Below are 21493 nucleotides of genomic sequence, written 5' to 3'. Positions count from 1 at the left end.
GCAAATGGACGTTACTCACTTTCCCCCTTTTGGTCAATGGTCTAAGCTTCATGTGGTTGTTGATACTCATTCTGGATTTTTGTGGGTCACTGCACAAAAAGGGGAAACTACATCTCATGTCCGCTCTCATCTTCTCCAAGCTTTTGCGGTCATGGGTGTTCCTAAAACTCTCAAGACAGACAATGCCCCTGCTTATACTTCCACCTCCTTACAGGAGTTCCTGACCCTCTGGCATATTGAGCACCTTTTTGGTATCCCCTATAACTCCACTGGTCAAGCTATTGTTGAACGTGCTAATCGCACACTGAAAACTGCTTTAAGTAATCTGACTACAAAAAAAGACGGTATTCTCCGTCATAGAGTAAGCATTGATGAATGCTTAGCACAAATCCTTTACACACTGAATCATCTCAATCTCATCAATAATCCTGCTACAAAAACTTTTCTTCCAGATTTGAACAACATTTTCGTACTCCTGCCCCACCTTTATCTCGTCCTTTGGTCATATACCGACAACTACCTTCTGATCAGTGGAGTTCCCCTGTGCCTCTCCTTACCTGGGGTCGTGGTTACGCTGCTGTTCAAACAGATTCTGGCCCGGTGTGGATTCCAGCAAAGTGGGTGAAACCTCATGTCGTGGCATCAAGGTCTTCACAACCCAATTCCCAATTTCACACTCACCCTTCAAGGACCGCAGATGCAAACACGCAAACGGTCAGTGACTCGTCAACCTAATGCTCCTGTTACTTGGGGACAAATTAAAGCCTTGAGTCAACAAGCTACAGAGACTTTAGAAAAAGCTCATATTGAAAAGACTGATGATAACTTCGTAGTGGCTATTATTGCAGCGCTTAATGCTAATTCCATTACATTGCTTCTACTGTGTTGTTGTTTGTACATACCTTGTGGACAGTCACAATTACTTCCCACAAAAAATATTTGGGAAGCGTTTGCAATTTCACTGAACCAAACTGATTTCTGTCTTTCTCATCAAAAGGCAGTTGGAGAAGTTTTGGCAACTTGCCTGATTCCAGTATGTCATGATCCTAAAGATATGCAAAATGATACTTGGTTTTATTCACAGCTTCCTGTTAATTCATCCTATCGAAATGCTTCTTATGAATACCATAATTGGGGAACACAAACCCTGTTGCCGCCTACTTTGGCAATGCATGTGAGAACCAATCAAATAGCTAGTATCAATATGACATGTGCTCGTATGGTTAATTGTACCCGATCAAATTGTGTTAATTTTGGACCAACTTTGTTAAATTGTAGCTCCTACGAAAATGTTTCATATATTTATAAATTTACTCATTTACCCCCTGGCTGGTTTTGGTCATGTGGAATGTATACCTTTAATTATATTCCAGCTAATATATCTGATGGTACTACATGCTGTCTAAGTCGACTCACTATGGTACTTCCCAGTAAACATATTTTATTTTCTAACTCCTCACATATGCGATCCAAGCGTATGACCCTTGCTGCCAATTGCAATGATAATGTTAAATTTCTGAGTCAAACTGAATATCTGGCACTTGCATTTTCATTAATAGGTGTCCCTGCATTGGCAGCGGCAAATGCAAAAAATATTCGTGAATTAGCCTGTTGGGCAATTAAATCAATCAATGCAACCTCCACTGCTATTAGTTTACTTAATGCTGAGCAACAGCAATTACGTCATGGAGTTTTACAAAATCGAGCAGCCATTGATTATCTTTTATTACTTAACCATCATGGTTGCGAAGAGTTTCAGGACATGTGCTGTTTTAATTTATCTGACAATTCAAAGGCCATTGACAAACAATTAGCTTTCCTACGGAATTTAACTACTCATATTACTATTCATAATAACCTACTCTCTGATGTATGGGATCAATTGTGGCAATGGATCCCTTGGACCTGGCTCCGCCCTATTATCCAGTATTTAGTCATTGGTATTTTTGTTTTCACTATTTTTTGCTGTTGTATACAATGCATTCCTAACCTTTTTTCTTTATGTTTTCCTCGTCCATTCGCTCCAACACGTCACTCTGCTCAATATGTTTATAAGCTATTACAAACATCTCCACCTCCATCTCCAGCTGGCACACCACGGAGATTTCATTAAAAAAAAAAAAAAAAAAAAAAAGGTGGAGATGTAGATAGAATGTATTTGGATACAGGCAGCAGATGATGTTTTGTATATTCCTGAGAATCTAGCATGTGATGTTTTTGTTCTTTCCTGAGAAAGTAGCAGAATAGCAGGTGATGTTTGTACATTCCTGAGCAGGTTCACGAGCTGTTCATGTAGAGTTGTTCTTGTAAGCAATGCATGATCATGGTTGTGTAAGCAAAATGTAACCAATAGTAATGATAATACATGTAATATCCATGAATATTCATAGAGTATATAAGAAGGGGATTGACTCCCAAATAAAGAGTTTTTTTGCCCAGACACACGAGAGGAGAGTTATTTTGCAACAGGTTCCCCTCTGCCTTTTTCCCCAGTCCTTGTTTGTGCAAGTTTGTTGCTGAATCCTGTTGCCTGAGGAAGTTTCCTCAGTTCTGTGTCCTGAGTCCCTGTCTCTGTTAGTCAAGCTTGCTTCAGAGTCCTATTCCCTGTGTGTGCTCCTGGTTCTTGTAAGTCCTGCCGGCTGCTCAACCCCTAGGGAACAGCAGTCAAGTGCAGGTGAAGTCTTGTTCCAGTCCTGTGTTTTAGTCCGAGTGTTCTAGTCCAGTGTGTTCCTGCTTGCTTATCTGCGTCTGCAGTCCCTGCCTTGTTGGTGTGTTAGCCCAGTGCTGGTTGGGGGGGTTTGCCTGCCACTGCAGCTCCTCGGCAGGGGTCCAAGGGCTCACGAATCCAGGTTTAACCTTGAAAACCTGACAGTACCTGTAAACCACTTTGAATGTAGTTCCAAAAATTACAGAAAGGTGGTATATCAAGTCCCATTCCCTTTCAAGAAAGAATTTCCTTATAAAAATATTGAGAGCACAGGAGGGTGCTCAGTTAACTCCCGTGGTCAGCAATGAGCCTGCCGGGACCATGTTCAGTGGCCAGCATTACATTTCTGGATTATTTTGGCCACTAAACACATGCCGGTTAAGCCGATATTCATTGGCTGTCTAAGTTATAGTGGCCAAAGACAGAACTACTATTTCCATGGGTCTATCTGACTGCTAAGCTTAGTTGGTCAGCCAATGAATATTGGTGCTAACTGACTATGTTGGTAACATAGCCGGACACCGAACTACCCACTAAGTGGAAATATTCAGCCAAAATAGCCGGCTATGTCAAGTTGAATATGAACATTTAGCCGGCTTTAGGCTACTTAACCAACCAGGAGCCGTTCTTGCCCAGTGAAATACTTTTAAATATTGTCCAGATTGGATGTGATCATCAGGCATCAGTAAAAGGATGAAACAGTTTTCATAGTTTTCTGGCTGGCTGGGTTTACACCAGGCTCTGCAACTTAGATTAAATAACTACATTTTCTGCTTATTTACAACCCAAACTTTTACTGACTTCTGCTCAGTCTGTGTTGAGGTACCAGTCCTCAATTTTACTCGGAACTTATTCCATTTATTTTTGGCTGGAGAAAGGACATTTTTCACTCCTCATACTCTGAGATTGGAGCTGAATCCTTATTTACATCTATCCTTCCTTTGGAACAATAAAGAAAAAGCCTACAGCAACCTGCATCAATTGGACCATCCAAGGATATCAGAACCAGAAACTCTAAAGTTCATACCTGCAATCCGTGAGTTAAAATTTTTTATTTTAACTACATAATCTACCTTTATAACTCTGAATCTTTTAGATTCCTTAAAACTAAAGGAAACCTATGCAGTGTCTCCAAGAATTTCACATAGAAGTACTAAGTGCAGCCATTTGTTTCTCTATTTGATGGAAGACTTTGATCTCACAGGCCTGGTCTGAATTTACAACTTTAAAAGGTCTGTTCTTTCAGCTATTAAAGCCTTAACCCTGCATTGGCAACTAGGAAGACTGCTGATCTACAGGGTGTACTCCAAAGAGTGGAGTGCAGCGCCACCCAGTGAAATTTTGCCTTATTAGCTTCTGACACAAAAATGTGTCATGCAAGCATCCCAGTGGTGTGTGGGAGAGGAAACCATAACCCCCACAAACCAAAGAGAAGGCAAAAGTGCAAGAGGTCAAACACCCGCATAACAGTACTTAAAAGATCACCTCATTGTCACACCAAAGCTACCTACAGCACCCCCAAACCACCCTTGGAAACTATAGGACTGGTGAATGCCAGATCAGCTGCAAAGAAATCCTCGGTGAGCCATGATGCCATAAATGAACAGCATCTTGACATCCTAGGAATAAGTGAAACCTGGCTAGATGAAAGTGGGAGTTTACCACTGGCTTAACTATGCCCAACAGGTTTAAACATCCAACATCAACCAAGACCAGAAAGACAGGGTGGAGGGGTAGCAGTATCGATTCGGGACACAATCAAACTGTGCAGAATATCCATCCCCCAGCTACATGGATCAGAATCTCTTTTAATCCAAATTGAAGAGGAGAAGCCAATCTGACTGCTCATGATTTACAGAGCACCTCGTAATAACACATTATCTGTGCAAGAACTCCTAGACCTGATTACTCAAGTGACCCTGAATTACCCTAGGCTGGTGATCATGGGAGACTTAAATCTACACATCAAAACCCCAGATACTACCACAGCTGCCTTTCTGGACACGATGACAGTATTATGATTCTGTTAGTATTTCTGCTAGTTAGACAAGGGAATGCTTGGTACCACTCCTGATTGGTCCGTCAGGGGCTGAGCTGATGTCAGTCTGATCTACTTAAGCTTACCCCTCCCGTCAACCCCTGCTTTGGCATTTTCTTCAATTCTGCTGAAGCCTTACTTGTGCTCTGTCTGAGCTATTTGCTCTGTGCTTGTGTGGCGTTGTTCTCCTATCTTGGCTTGCAGTTTTCTATTGCTCTGTCTCTGCCTGTGTGTGTCTAATTACCTTTCTCACTACACCTGGGTTTATCTCTTTGGCTCTGGTGCCATGTGGTGAGTCCCTCCTCGTTCTGTTCCAGTCTGTTTGTTTTGCTTCCCTTCAGAGTTCCCTTTCCGCTGTTTGTTTCTGCTTGGCAGGTCCTGCCCTTTGTTTCTCTCTGTGGGGGTTGTTTGTTTGTTTTTTCATTGTACTGCCAATTAACCCGTTGTCTGCAGTGTTCCCTGCCTCTAGTTACTGTCTGTATGCTGAGCCTGGTTTAACCCTTTGTCTGCAGAGCTTCTCTCTTCTTCTGGCAGTTCTGTTTACTGCAGTTCCCTGTGTGACTGGTTCAATCCTTTCTCTGCTGTATTACACACCTTTCTGTGCTGGTGTGTGGCTCTGCACTCCGTTTTGCAGACTTTTCCCTTCCCTGTTAGCTGAGGGTCTCTGCCTATATTATCTTATATGATAGTCCCTCACTTTCTTTGTGTGTGGTGGGCTACGGGTTGATGGGTTTCTGTGTATGCTTCCCTTCCTCCAGGGCCGTGCCTAGGGTCTCTGGTGCCCCCCTGCAGAATCAATTGGCGGCACCCCCCCCCCCCCCGCCCCCCTGCAGAATCAGTTGGCGGCGCCCCCCCCCATGTGGCATCTCATTTCTCTCTTCTCCAACCCTTCTTCTCATCCTTTTGAACCTCCTAATAACGATCAATCCTCTTCACTGTTTACTGGGAGAGAAAATTTCAGTTTAACCCTCCCCAATTTTGGGCAAACTCCTTCATTGTTTTCAGAAAAGGGTAATTATGGCAGCTATTAGCACAACTTAACCCCTATGCAAACAGATGTTCAAGCAGCCAGAGTGGTCACTTCCTCACCTGTGTAAAACTATATGACGTGGAAGACTGCAGTTGAGCGCCAACCATTCCCAAAGCAACTAGATGGTTAAAATCTTGGATTTAGCGCCCTACTCTGGGTGAGCAGAAGTCAATCACTACTCTGCAATTTCCAATGTTTTTAAACGGTGTATTGGGGAAGGAGTGGAGTCTCTCTCACAATTGATATTATTCTAATTATTTATATTCTACCTTATTTAAGATTCAAGGCGGATTACAACGGAAGAGATCTTCAGTCAGATGAAGAGACAATACAACAATATATCTTCTAATGTTAAGAACTACGTCTTTAGAATTTTTCGAAAAGGGAAATAGAAAGAAATTTGTTTAATCTGTGTCAGAATGGTGTTCCAATTTTAAGAGAATGAACCAGCATTGATTTCAAACGAATGTTTTTATCTTTTCAGTCTCTAAAAGGCCACTTGCCTTCGACTAAAAGCCTTGCATTATTAAGCCCTACTAAAACACAACCACCATACCAAGCTAAGCTGCCCCACAACTGCTTGCTCGCTCCCAAGTCCAAGTCCGCCTCTTCTGCAAGCTCGCTCCGCGCTCCCTTTCGCTCCGCGAGCTTCAACTGACAGAATGCGTTCATTGGCTGAGAGCCTCGGAAGGCAGGTGCTCATTGCTTGCGAACATAGCAACGCCCTTGTTCCACCAATCGGGGAAGGGAGAACAGTTGACTGTCTGTAAATATCTCGGACATGGATTATCTATCTCTTCTCGGCAGCGCATGCGCATAGGCGCCGACGCGCCAACACGGGAAGGTTTATTTTTTAATTTTTAAATATAACTTGATGGAAGCACCACAGGGCGGTGCGGCGCCCTTGAAGGCAAGCGCCCCCCTGCGGTGCTTACCCCGCTTACTGTGTTGGCACGGCCCTGCCTTCCTCCTTGATTACCAGCACCGAAGGGGTTGCTGGTGCTCTGGTCCCCGTGGGGGACCCCTCGGTTAATCTCTTTCTCCCCTCCCTAAGTATGACTCGGTTCCAATTAGGCCATGAGGCCCGCATGCTTGAATTCTGAGTGAATCGATTCCAATTAGGCCGCGAGGCCTGCCTGATTGCCCTATCTTCCCTTTTCTGTGGTGCAAGTTGGTTGCTGTGTGTGTACAGGGCTTGGTAGCTGGGGTTGTGAAGTGCCTGTTCAGCCCGCCCTCGGCCTTGGCCTAGCCCCTACACTAGGCCTCGGCCGGGGCCCAAGGGCTCATAACCAGACTAACAGACAGCACTAGGATTTACACAGGTGATCAATTCTTCAGCCCACGAAAAGGGTCACACACTAGACCTAGTATTCTACAAAAGGGTGGATATCCAAGAATTCTGGGATAACAGTATTGAAATAACCCACCTATCATGGTCAGACCATTTTTTTATTGTTCATAATTTTTATAAAATTTTTATAAACTTATTACAGAAATTTTCATACTGCAAAAGTTTAATACAGCCTTTAAGAAAATTAAAATACTACAGAAACATTATTATTTAAGCAAATTGTCCCACTAAAGACAAAATATTGGATTCCTTAGACCCCAATAATGGGGGAGGTAGGAATTAATGAAGATAACATGAATCATAACATATAAATGAGGAATTTTGGTTCCGTCAGTCCCATATATTTCTCAACTCTACTGTTGTTTATTGTCCAGGAAAGTCTGAAGTTGATCAGGCATATAGTATATATATTTGACTTGATTTAACCTGATGATACATTTACAAGGATAAGCCAGGAGGAATGAACCTCCCAATTCTAGTACTTTTGACCTCATAGAGAGAAACTTTTTACGTTTGTCTTGTGTTGACTTAGTCACATCCGGATACAACCAAATCTTTTGACCAGCAAATACACGATTAGTTGATTTAAAGTAAAGACGCATTACTGCGTTCAAATCCTGTTGAAATACAAAGGAAATTATCAACGTCCCCCTTTCAGGTGGTTCTTCAATTGTTTGCTCCAGTATGGCTGTGACATTTTGCAAATCTATAGAGTTCTCTGTCCCGACTTTTTTCATCGTACTTGGTATGTAATAGATCTTGTTCAGAGGAGGAAATACTTCTTGGGGAAAATTTAAGTTTTCTTTTAGGTATCTCTGAAACATGTCTTTAGGAGATTCTCCCAATATTCTAGGGAAATTCAATATACGGAGATTTAATCTCCTATTAAAGTTCTCCACTTGTTTTAGTTTTCTTCTAATTTCCATATTATCTTTTATCACAGCCATTTTAAAATCATCAGTTTGCTTTGTCTCTCTCTCTAAGGCCTCAATCTTAGAAGAAAAGTCTTGTTTAGCCAAATCTAGGGAGTCCTTCACTTCCTGTACATTCAAATTCAGAGACTTTACCTCATCCGAAGATTGTCTCAGGGTTTTTTCTATTTCCAATAACTTCAGCCAAATCTTGCCCAGGCTCACCTCCGTCTCTCCTGCAGCTGCAGATATCCTTACAGAGTTGGACTCCCCTTTGAGCTCCTCGGAATAAACCTTTCCGGGTTCCGAGAGAAACCCCGTCCCGCTCAGAGCAGTTGCAGGGCATGGGGGCGTCGTAGAGAAAGGCGGGGAGAGAGAAACTTCTATTTCCTGCGGGGGGATCGCTTCACCGGTCCCTCCAGCTAAGGACTCCGCTCCGCTTCTTCGGGACAATGCGGGGAAGAAGCGTTCCAAACCTCCACTTGCCGGTGTGGACGTCGCGGGGTGAAGGGAAATTCCCCGAGTCGTCCCCTTACGCTTAGTATGCGGCATTTTGGGAAAACAGGTAAATTGTTTAATATTCAGCAAGTTTAGGCAGGAGCTCGCTTCAAACACCTCCGCTCACGGCGCCATCTTGACACGCCCCCCGGTCAGACCATTTTTTAATTAAATTCTCCCTAAGTGACTACCTGAAACAAATGGCACCTCCCAGAGTTTGGAAGGAGATCAGAGACAAAAAAAAAGCTGACTGCTGAGAATTTCCTAGAGGCCTTGGACATTTGGAATACATACCTAGCCAAGACCTTAGAGAAAACAGCACCACTTTAAAAGGTCTTATGCCCCACTCACAAACGCTCACCTTGGTTTTCTCCAGAACTTCAGATCCTTAAACGCAAAGGACGAAAACTGGAAAGGAGATGGCGCAAATATCACCTGGATGAAGACAGGCTAAACTGCAGGATGCACATGGCAAAGTACCGCCAAGCCTTAACAGCAACCAAAAAACAGTATTTCTCAATGCATTGCACAGGCTGCCAATTCAACCAAGCAGCTGTTCAGTATAGTAAACTGCCTACTGCAACCCCCACAACAAAACCAGCCTGCCCAGTCTAAACTGAACTGCAATGATTTTGCTTCATACTTCGCCAACAAAATTAAAAAAGTCTCCACCAGGATTTACAGGTAATCCCACCCAGTTCCCAACCAGTCAACCAGGGGTGCACAAACTCGCCCCCTCCTAACAGAGTCAGATGGAACACTTTTAACCTAATGACAGAGGAGAGCCTTGACAAAATGCTAAGAGACCTTCAACCAACTACCTTCTCCCTCAATCCTTGCCCATCAGTGCAGCAGGCAAGTATGGGCCTTATAGAAGGTGCCACAAAAATTGTGAACACTTCTCTTTTTAATGGGCAACTGCCAACAGTATTAAAAAGGGCAGTGGTTTGCCCTCTGCTGAAGAAAAACAACCTTGACCAGGACAAACTTGAAAGTTACAGGCCAGTATCCAACATCCCGTTTCTAGGGAAACTCATAGAACCAACAATCTGTGTTCAACTTAATGAATGGCTAGAAAAGAGTAACTGGCTAGATCCATGTCAATCTGGATGCAGACCTGGTTATGGAACAGAAACGGTCCTCGTATCCCTGCTAGATGATCTTCACAGAAACCGAGACAAGGGATTTGCCTCGATGTTAGTACTACTAGATTTTTCAGCAGCTTTTGACACTGTGGATCATGATATCTTGTTAGCATGACTGACAAAAACAGGTGTCAATGGAACAGTACTTGCCTGGTTCAGATTCTATCTATCAGACAGGCAACAATCCATAATGTTTGGCAGCAACTCATTACCACCATGGACACTGACCTGTGGGGTACCACAAGGATCGATATTGTCACCTATTCTGTTCAATATCTACCTCAAGTCACTAGCTGAGCTGAATCGGTCAATGGACCCTCAGTTCTACCTCTATGCTGATGATGTGCAGCTACTCATACCCACTGAACCTGACTTACCTACAGCCTTGAAAAAACTGATCACTTGTCTAACATCAATTCAAGCATAGGAGCCAACTTTTCAAAATGATTGGGGGTGCTGAAAGTTTTTTTTTTTTTTTTTACAGGCAGTGCGTGCCCCCCCCCCCCCCCCCCCCCCCCCCCATACCTTAAAATTCTGTCTACTGCAGTCTTCACCTGGGCAGTGGCAGCACCACTTATAGGCTGCCTGCAACCAGTGGTGTGCTGGAGCCGGCTCGCACCGGCTCACAAGAGCCAGTTGTTACATTTTTTACCGACTTGCAAGCCGGTTGTTCCTAAGAGCGAGCCGGCTCCTTCCTTCCTTCCTCCCTCCCTCCTACAGGGTCCGGTGGTCCCCCTTGTCAAGCGAATTCTTCGGGGCAGGCAGTCTTGCCTGCCCGCTGCCGCCTGCAACCTGCACCAGGACTTCTTCCCTGAACAGTCCCACCTCTCAGTCCCTCTGTACTGTGCAAATATAAAGAGATGCAAATTTCAAAAACTGACATATTTCAATCACTATACTATAGGTTAACAAATACAAATAAAACAAAAAATGGAAAATATGGAAATATCATTTTAGTGGACTAAATACATTTTTCAATTAGCTTTCAAAGGCCAAAACCTCTTTCCTCAGGTCAGGACAGTATACTGCTGTTATGATTTTCTGTTCTGACACAAGAAAGGAGGATTTGGTCTCCAAACATTAGTCAAAAATGTATTAAAATTAGTCCAGTAAAGATATCACCTTACTTCCATTTTCTGTATTTATTAACACAGCTACCACACTACTTTATCCTAAACTAAAAATAAAATTCATTTTTTCCTACCTTTGTGGTCTTGCCGTTTACTGTTTCTAATTGTGTTGGTCCCAGTCTCATTTCTTCTTTCCTTGATCTTTCATTTTCCCCCCTTTCCATCCAGCGTCTACCCCCTCTCTCCCCCTTTCCATCCAGCATCTGCCCCCTCTCTCTCTCCTTTCCATCCAGCGTCTATTTTCTTCTTCCATGTGTAGTTTTTCTCATCTTTTCCCTTTCCCTCATCTCTGTCAGTATGCGTCTCCTTCCTCTTTCTTAACTCCCCTCCATCCATATGCAACTCCTTCCTCTCTCTTCCCTCTCCTCCATCCATGTCCACCATTTTTCCTCTCTCCACCCCTCCATCCATGCAGTGGCGTACCTAGGGTAGTTGACACCCGGGGCCGGTCATTTTTTTAACACCCCCCCCCCCAAAAAAAAAAATCCAGTACTAGGCATGCCGAGAATACAAAACACTCAGGACCTTTAGAGCAATTCTACCATACCATAAGCAGTCATTTCTACGAGTCACACAAGGAAAAGGAAAGCATCTTAAACACTACAGTGAGCACTAGAACATCAATTCACCTATTGTAAAATGAAACCAGACAGAATAGTACAGATCGTAGATCCTGCACAGTCAATGCCAACTGAAAGCCATGTCTTTTTCACAAACACAGATACACCCTAATCCACTATAGGATAAGTAATCATAAACTTTCTATTTAGACAAAAAATAAACTGAACCCCCAATGCCAGACTCTGCATACAATGCAACACCACAGAAACAGAAACTGTCCCCTAGTACTGTGCAAAATATAACAGCAGATGTAAATTTGAAAAAAACTAACAAGTACCAATCACCACTTTACAAATTAACAAATAGAAATAAAACAATTATAGAAAGTAAAATAATACCATTTTATTGGACTAATACATTTAGCTTTCAGAGGCCAAAACCTCCGTCCTCGGGTCAGTACAGTATAGTGCTGTTACAGTATCCTATCCTGACCTGAGGAAGGGGGTTTTGTTCTCCGAAAGTTAGTCAAAATGTATTAAAATTAGTCCAATAAAAAGATTACCTTGTTTACATGTTCTATTATAAACATTTATTAACACAGCTACAATACTACTTTATCCTAAAGCAAAAAACAAAAATATATATTTTATTTACAGTTTGTTGTCTCTGGTTTCTGCTTTCCTCATCTTCTTTTCACCATCTTCCTTCCATCCAGCATCTGTCTTCGTTCTCTGCCATCCAGTGTCAGCCCTCTCTGCTGCCCCTCCATCCAATGTCTGCCCTCTCACCCTGCCCCTTCCATCCACATCTGCCCTCTATCTCTGCCCCTTCCATTCACTGTCTGCCCTTTCCCTTCCATCCACTCCACTGTCTGCCCCAGGGGCGTAGCCACGGGTGGTCCCGGGTGGTCCTGGGCCCACCCAATTTGGGGTCAGGCCCGCCCAGCAGCACAGCGATACCGGAGGCTCCGGTCCCCATCATCATCCATTCCCCCGTGGCGTGCCGCAACTTTCATCCCCATCTTCCCTCACCCTCACCCTCGCAGGCCCGCCCAGCAGCGATTTCGATCGCAGGCAGCTCCTTCGGCTCGCACACGCTGCCTGCCGGCTGCCGCTCAAATCTCCTTGCAGCTACTAGCAGCGCTAACCCGGAAGCTCAGAGGAGAGGCTTCCGGGTTAGCGCTGCTAGTAGCTGCAAGGAGATTTGAGCGGCAGCCGGCTGGCAGCGTGTGCGAGTCGAAGGAGCTGACTGCGATCGGAATCGCTGCTGTGCGGGCCTGCGAGGGTGAGGGAAGATGGGGGTGAAAGTTGTGGCACGCAACGGGGCAAGGGATGATGGGGAAAAGATGTTGGAATGGGGGAGGGAAGACGGGGATAGCAGCTGCACGGGGGGGGGGGGGGGGGAGGGAAGAAGATGGAAGGAAATGCTGCACAGGGAGGAGGGAAGATGGAATGATGAGGCATGGTGGGTGGGGGGAGAAGCTGCATGGGGAAGAAGGGAGAGATCCAGTAAAGGGGTGGAGGGGTCAGGAAGGGAGAAGTCTTGGCTGCATATGAGGTGGAGGAGAGGGAGACATGCTGCATAGAGAGGGGATAGGTGGTGAGAGGGGGAGAAATGTTAAACATAGGGGTGGAGAGGAGGGCAAAATGGTGGGCATAGGGGTGGAGGGAAGGGAGAAATGTTAGACATGCTGGTAGAGGGGAGGAAGGTAGATATGCTGTATGGGAAGGGGAGAGAGACGTTGGACAGTGGGAATGAGAGGGGGAGATAGATATGGAGGTGGATGAGAGGTACACAGTAGGTGGTGAGGGGGGAAATGCTGGGCCATGGGGGAGAGGACTACTACTATTACTATTTAACAGGAATGAAGAGAGAAGGGGCAGGAAAATATAAGGCTACCATGTTGGGGTGGGAAGGGGATCAGATGCTGGTTAGAAGGGTGGAGGGAGAAGATGATGGGAATGGTGGAACCCTGTGGGAGAGGGCAAGAGGGGGAGGAGGGGTGGCAAGGAAATGAATGAGAGATAGTGATTACAGAGGGTAGAAATATGGTAATGGGGAGTAGATTAAAGATAAAAGAGAAAGTAGGGATGGGGAGGAGTAAGATGGGGAATGGGAGAGCTAGTGGGTGAAAGAAGAAGATGGAAATTTGATAGGTAGTTGAAAAGTAAAAAGGAGACAAAGAAGGGTGAGAGAGAGGCAGAAAAGAGCTACAAAGGAATGACCAACATGTCAGAGGCAGGAATATTGAGGGAACAGACAGGAGAGAGGAGAAAAGACAAATGGACTACAGCCGCTTGAAGAAGAATTAGCAGACGGCAGAGAGGAAAGCAGAAAAGAGAAATTGGAACCAGCAAGATGGAAAAATTAAATGTCCAGACAACAAAGGTAGAAACAAAGCATTTTATTTCAAATGTTTTAAATGGAATATGTTAGCTTTTGGAAATGTGCATAGGAAATGTCTTTGTATTGTGTTCTGTAGAAAAGGAAATGCATGTTTTGTGTCTCCAGTGTTGCAGTAATGCTATGTTTAACTTCTTGGGGTTCCTTTTTAATTTTTGTCTAAATATTTTTATTTCTAATTTGTGATCCCTTGTTCTGTGTTTGGTGAGGTTCTGTTGGTGTGATAGTAATGGCAGGTGGAAAATTGGAAGGGAGGCAAAGAGGAGAGGGAATCGGGGAGGGGAGCCCTCCTTTATTTTCTGACCTGGGCCAAGTAGGTCTTACAACAGTCCTAACCCTTGCTGTATAGCTGGTGAGGATTCCCAGGCATCCCCAGCTAAGGACCTCCTCCAAAGGCGGCCAGAACTCCCTTCTACCAAGCTCTGGCAACCGCATCCTTGAGCCATCGACAGCTAAGCATGTGTGGGGTGCTGGCATCAGTGGCTTAGGGTCATTGCTGCTGCCTGCCAAGCTTGGTAAAAGAGAGTTCTGGCCACCTTCAGAGAAAGTCTTCAGCTGACTGAGCTTGAGGATCCTCATTAGCTAAAGTATTTATATTTTGAGGTGGAGGTAGGGCGGAGCAGAGAAAATTTTGTGCCCACCCACTTTGGGCTCAGGCCCACCCAAAACTGGCTGTCTGGCTACGCCACTGGTCTGCCCTTTCTCTCTGCCCCTTCAATCCACCATTTGCCCTCCCTTTCCCATCCATCCAGAGTCTGCCCTCCCTCTCGCTCCCCCTTCCATCTAGGATCTGTCCCCTCTCTCTCTGCCCCTTTTTTCAGCCCCCAGTTCCAGTCCCCTTCTCCCCTCCCCTTCTCCTGCCTGTGACCCCCACCCCAGTCCTCTTCTCCCCTCTGAACACCCCACCCCAGTCCCTTTCTCCCCTCCCCTGTCTGAGACCCGCACCCCAGTCCCCTTCTCCCCTCCCCCTCCCCTGTCTGAGACCCCCACCCCAGTCCCCTTCTCCCCTCCCCGTCTCCCATCTGAGATCCCCAACCCAGTCCCCTTCTCCCCTCCCCCTCCCCTGTCTGATACCCCCACCCCAGTCCCCTTCTCCCCTCCCCGTCTCCCATCTGAGATCCCCAACCCAGTCCCCTTCTCCCCTCCCCCTCCCCTGTCTGAGATCCCCACCCCAGTCCCCTTCTCCCCTCCACTTCTCCCGTCTGAGACCACCACCCCAGTCCCCTTCTCCCCTCCCCTTTTCCCCTCTGAACACCCCCACCCCGTCCCCTTCTCCCCTCCCATTCCTTCTCCCGTCTGAGATCCCCACTCCAGTCCCCTTCTCCTGTCTGTGACCCCCACCCCAGTCCTCTTCTCCCCTCTGAAAACCCCACCCCAATCCCCTTCTCCCCTCCCCTGTCTGAGCCCCCCACCCCAGTCCCCTTCTCCCCTCCCCTTTTCCCCTCTGAACACCCCCACCCCAGTCCCCTTCTCCCCTCCCCTTCCTTCTCCCGTCTGAGATCCCCACTCCAGTCCCCTTCTCCCCTCCCCTGTCTGAGACCCCCACCCCAGTCCCCTTCTCCCCTCCCCGTCTCCCATCTGAGATCCCCAACCCAGTCCCCTTCTCCCCTCCCCCTGTCTGAGATCCCCACCCCAGTCCCCTTCTCCCCTCCACTTTTCCCCTCTGAACACCCCCACCCCAGTCCCCTTCTCCCCTCCCCTTGTTGAGACCCCCACCCAGTCCCCTTCTCCCCTCCCCTTTTCCCCTCTGAACACCCCCACCCATCCCCTTCTCCCCTCCCCTTCCCTTCTCCCATCTGAGATCCCCACTCCAGTCCCCTTCTCCCCTCCCCCTCCCCTGTCTGAGACCCCCACCCCAGTCCCCTTCTCCCCTCCCCTTTTCCCCTCTGAACACCCCCACCCGAGTCCCTTTCGCCCCTCTCCTTCCCCACCTCAGTCCCGTTCTCACTACTGTCTGAATTGGCGAAGCAGCATCGCAGGCAGCGCCTCATCTGCCCTGCTTGTAAAAATCAAATCTCCTTCTCCTCGTCTTGACGTCTTGATGTCGACTCGGGCCTTCCAATCAATCACTATGTCCCGCCTGCCCTCGCGGAATTTACCTTAGAGGAGGGCGGGACATAGTGATTGATTGGAAGGCCCGAGTCGACGTCAAGACGAGGAGAAGGAGATTTGATTTTTTCACAAGCAGGGCAGGCGAGGCGCTGCCTGCAACGCTGCTTCGCCGATTTTTGTTTAAAGGAGGCGGTGGGAGCGGAGCACCCCCCCACCCACTGGCACCCGGGGCGGACCGCCCCCACCGCCCCCCTCTTGGTACGCCACTGCATCCATGTTCATCTCACTTCCTCTCTTCCCTCTCCTCCAGCAACTCTCCTCTCTCCCCTGCCCTCCCCTGCATCCATGTCCATCAACTCTCCTCTCTCCCGTGCCCTCCCCTGCATCCATTTCCAGCAACTCTCCTCTCTCCCCTGCCCTCCCCTGTATCCATGTTCAGCAATTCTCCTCTCTCCCCTGCCCTCCCCTGTATCCATGTTCAGGAACTCTCCTCTCTCCCCTGCCCTCCCCAACTCTCCTCTCTCCCCTGTCCCCATGTTCAGAAACTCTCCTCTCTCCCCTGCCCTCCCCAACTCTCCTCTCTCCCCTGCATCCATGTTCAGCAACTCTCCTCTCTCCCCTGCCCTCTCCTATATCCATGTTCAGCAATTCTCCTCTCTCCCCTGCCCTCCCCTGTATCCATGTTCAGGAATTCTCCTCTCTCCCCTGCCCTCCCCAACTCTCCTCTCTCCCCTGTCCCCTGTATCCATGTTCAGAAACTCTCCTCTCTCCCCTGCCCTCCCCAACTCTCCTCTCTCCCCTGTATCCATGTTCAGAAACTCTCCTCTCTCCCCTGCCCTCCCCAACTCTCCTCTCTCCCCTGCATCCATGTTCAGCAACTCTCCTCTCTACCCTGCCCTCCCCTGCATCCATGTCCAGCTACTCTCCTCTCTCCCCTGCCCTCCCCTGCATCCATTCATGTCCAGCAACTCTCCTCTCTCCCCTGCCCTCTCCCCCCATCCATCCATTCATGTCCAGCAACTCTCCTCTCTCCCCTGCCCTCTCCCCCCATCCATTCATTCATGTCCAGCAACTCTCCTTTCTCCCCTGCCCTCTCCCCCCATCCATGTCCAGCAATTCTCCTCTCTCCCCTTCCCTCCCATCCATGTCCAGCGTTTTCTCCTCTCTCCCCTCCCTCCCATCCATGTCCAGCGATTTCTCCTCTCTCCCCTGCCCTCCCCTCCATGTCCAGTGACGCCCCAAACTCCACCTGCACCCCAAATTCCAGTTCCAACCCCCCTGCCTGACCTCTTCTCCCTCAACTGCCCTCCTTGCCTTCCTGCCGCCCAGCCAGCTCTTAGTTTTCAACATATTTATTGATGACAGTTCAAAGTAGACACCTCCAGATAATATGAGTATTAAGAAATTCAAATAAGAAAATGTGCACAGCACAGACAAAATTATGCAGGCCATCATCAAACTTTTGACAATTTTATCCCTGCCCCAGACCTACCCTCTATTTTATGTTCATGTTTAATTTTCAACAATTTTTGGGTCAACATATTAAACAAAACTAACAAATTCAGCATCTGACATTTCAGATATCAAAACACCCCGTTGGCTAATAGAGTAATTCAGTCTATCATCAAACTAAATGTCCCCCCCCCCCCCATTTTTCCCCAATCCCTACCTTAACCACTATCCCCCCCCCCCCCCCCCCCCCCATTGTGTACAGTCCAGCATGTTTGAATATACTAGCCGGCTCGACCAAGAACTCTTGAGTTAATCAATCAAACCATGCTGTTCCAGCTAAAATCTTTCCCACCTCAACCACCCACTCTCCCTCCCCTACTCCTGAAGGGAAAATCACCTTTCATCCATACCCTCTTAACAATTTAAGCCAGCCAAACCTAACTCTCAGCCCAAAGGTATTTTAATCCACCAGCATTCTAGTTAAACAGCAAGAAATTAATGAAATACACTCTACATTACTACTATTAGACTCCCTGCCTCCTCCCTAGCCCACCCGCCAGCTAAACCCTCCCCCTCCGTCCTCCCTCAAACCCAAACCTCACTCCAGCCAGCTCTTAAAACTGATTTTATCTGACTGAACTGGCAGTGAAAGAACTAAGCAAGCAGAGCAGGCTCACCTTCAGTCTTCTCCTTCTCTCTCAGCGTCCCGCCCTCATTTCCTGTTTATTCAAGGGCGGGACGCTGAGAGAGAAGGAGAAGACTGAAGGCAGCCTGCTCTGCTTTGCTCTGCTTAGTTCTTTCACTGCCGTTCAGTCAGATAAAATCAGTTTTAAGCGCTGGCTGGGTGGCAGGAAAGCAAGGAGGGCAGGTTTCAAAATATTGGGGGTGCTCGAGCACCCACAGCACCCACGGAGTCGGCGCCTATGAATTCAAGAATGGGCTAAACACAACAAACTTTGCCTGAACCCAAGTAAAACCGAGCTTCTCTGGGTCCCTAACACAAGTGGATACATACCCGACCTCATGTAAGCCGCATTGAGCCTGCCATGAGTGGGAAAGCGCGGGGTAAAAATGTAACAAAACAAAATTCCTTTTAGGAAGTATGAACTCCCCCTCAAATCACAAGTCAGGAACCTTGGAATACAGTTAGATTCAACACTTACTCTGATTCCCCAAATCCAAGCAACCTTCAAGAGCTACTATTTGGGACAGCTACGCTGCATCTCTCCTTACATCGAGAAGGTAAATCTTATCCCAGTTGTGCATGCCATGGTAACATCAAGACTAGACTACTGCAGTGCACTATACAATGGTCTGACTAAAAAAGGGTCTACACCAGCTCCAGTTGATTCAGAATGCAGCAGAAGGTTGCAAGCGACGTGACCACATCACACCATTTTTGCAAAAACTTCATTGGCTACCAGTGCAATACAGGGCTAAATTTAGAACTCTATGTCTGATCTTCAAGGCCCTGAAAGGAAATGGCCCCGAGCATCTGAAGAATAGGATGATCCTCCACACACCTAAGGTCCTCCCAAGGACTCCACTAATTACACCCTCTCCAAAAGACATTACACGATATGATACCCGCAAGCGAGCCTTCTCCGGAGTAGCCCCCGCACTCTGGAATGCATTGCCTGAAAGGCTCCGCTTAACACAAGACTACCTCTATTTCAGGAAGCAGGTGAAAGCTTGGCTCTTCAACCAAGCCTTTAATGGAAGAAGTAACTAACTTGTTAGTCTCACTCACACACACAAGGATTGACTCGGGCTGCACATACTGCAGCGGGACATGCTTATCCATTCCTACCCTAGCTGAGATAATATTTAACCATCTCTCTGACCTCATCTGCAACTTTCTTGAAATCAATCACTTTACTTTCTAATTCTTCCTACTTTCTTACTCATCTATATGTTACAACTTTGTCTTACCCTTCACTACCAATTATAATGTTCTAGTACATATTGTGTTGTCATTGCAAGTAGTATACCATGCCATACTTTGTATTGTTGTTCGAATATTTTTATTGCTTTAATTGTCTATTGCTCATGTTTGATTTATTCTTACTATACACTGCCTTGAGTGAATTCCTTCAAAAAGGCAGTAAATAAATCCTAATAATAAATAAATAAATAAATAGTACAAAATACTAATAAATAAATAAAAATAGTGGCACGAAATCATTTGAAGTAACAAACACCCATTATTCAGCCCCATGAGCCATACGGCATCAGTGAATATCCCAAATAGTAGCAGTTATGCAGGTAGCAGGTACTGCTAATTGGATAAATGCCACTGAATTCCAAAATGATAGACAGACTGGAAAGGCTTGAGGTTAGGGCTGAAGGTAGATACGATTGTGGTCTATAAAATCATGACTGGAGTGAAACAGGTCAACACAAATTTGCTGTGTACTCTTTCAAAACGTGCAAAGAGTAGGGGACACACCAAGAAGTTACTAAGTAGTATATTTAAAACAGTTTCACTCAAAGTGCAATCAAGCTCTGGAATTCACTTCTGCAGGATTTCCTAAGAGCAGCCTAGCTAGGTTTATCAAAGGTCTGGTCATGTTCTTGAAGGAAAAGTCCATAGATTTGGAAAAGGCCCTGCATCATCTTGTTAATTCTTTGCAATGTGACAACTGTTGCTGTTTGATGGCTGCTCATACACACTTACCAAGACCTTGCTCAGACAGTTCGATAGAGCTGAAAGACCTGAGGTAGCCAGTGGCGCAAGAAGTGCATTGGTATCTAGGAGAGAAAGATATGGATCAAGCAGCAATTTTACTTAACATGTGTGCACACTGCTCTTCACACCAGATTACAGTTATCATAAAACTGTTCCAACTAATGTTTTAGGTGACATTACATAAGTATATGTCTTTGGTCTTCCAAATATACCGATAATCACCATCAACTGTTTCAAGTAAATGTTTGCAAACTCAGCAAGAGCAACAAAAAAAACCGTGGAGAAAAAGGACCTCAGAATTGCTGCACATAACCAGCACAGGTCTCGGGGAAAAACTCCACAAAAATGTCTTCACTCCTCTTAGAAAACTTCTCAACACAACAATGTTAACAAATAAAGCTGAACTTAGCAAATTCACTTACTATACTGCAGAACAGTGACTTAAATCTTTTCTCTTGCTGTAACTATTCTCTTGTTAGTAACCTAAGCCTTTAGCTATCGATAAATACAGTCCTCTTATCGTAAGTATATCCAGCCAAACTTCACAATGTTAGCCGAATTCCAAGATCACTGCAATATTCAATTCCCGACAGATACATCAGGGGAAAATCTACTGTTCTGAATCTCTAATGATATGGCTTCCAAGTATAGCCCAAAATCTTTTGATATGTAATGGATTAAATCTGAAAGAAATGCCCCCTTCCTCTGTGGTGTATCAATCCATCGTTTTCACTTCACTATTAATTTGTTTTCACTTTTAAGATAGAATTTCTTAAAAAAAAAAATTTGGATATGGTCATCCAGCCACAGGAAAAAGATGAATTTTTTTCATAGTGGAAAGACACCATTCTACCGTAACAAGAACCCATTGCTCAGCCCCACTGGTCAATGATAACACAGCATTAATTGCATCAAACAATGGCAGGGCAGCTTTGGTTACATTAACCAATGGCAAGACAGCTTTCATTACATTAACCAGTGACAAGACAACCTTTTCATAGAAAAGGAAACTCAGGGACAAGGGATGATGATATGAAGTGGCAGGAGGGAAGCAACTTCATTAAAAAAATAATAGAAATCAAGCCTGGGTGGGACAGATCCAGAAATTTGGGATGATAACAGTGGAAGAAGAGATAAAGAATAAAGGGGGGGGGAAGGGGCATCTGGACTGTGCTTGAGGTACACAGTCAGATGTGAGTCAATGGGACAAGCAGCCAACTGAGCAGAAATATTACAGATGACCAGTAAGGGCACTAAGGGCAGATGATCAGAGCATTTCCACTGTCCTCCCTAGAGGTGACACAGCGCTGCTCCTGTGTAAGAGTTTGCCTCATGCAGTGTGGGTGGGAACTGGAACTGCAATTGGTCAGGGTAAGATGTGGGAAATGGAGTGAGGGGGATGGCCAGGAAGAGTAAGAGAGAGAGTTGGGTGTGTTTAAGTTTGGGGGAGGATAAATGGCGTGAAATGATAGAACTAAGAGATGGCGAAGTATAAAATAAGCAGAAAGCCTGTTATGTGGACACAA

General features: G+C 46.0%; 1 long non-coding RNA gene across 1 annotated transcript; it reads left to right on the top strand.

The window, feature by feature from the left end:
* The first annotated feature begins 1937 nt into the window (after positions 1–1937).
* Positions 1938–19949, top strand: LOC115476271. Its single transcript, XR_003943154.1, has 5 exons — positions 1938–1948; positions 6978–6982; positions 14562–14566; positions 14603–14607; positions 19746–19949. It is a non-coding gene; the product is annotated as an uncharacterized LOC115476271 (long non-coding RNA).
* Positions 19950–21493: the final 1544 nt, after the last annotated feature.

The sequence above is a fragment of the Microcaecilia unicolor genome, chromosome 8, assembly GCF_901765095.1.
Source record: "Microcaecilia unicolor chromosome 8, aMicUni1.1, whole genome shotgun sequence".
Taxonomy (NCBI): Eukaryota; Metazoa; Chordata; class Amphibia; order Gymnophiona; family Siphonopidae; genus Microcaecilia; species Microcaecilia unicolor.
This window is presented reverse-complemented; position numbering and strand designations above follow the sequence as displayed.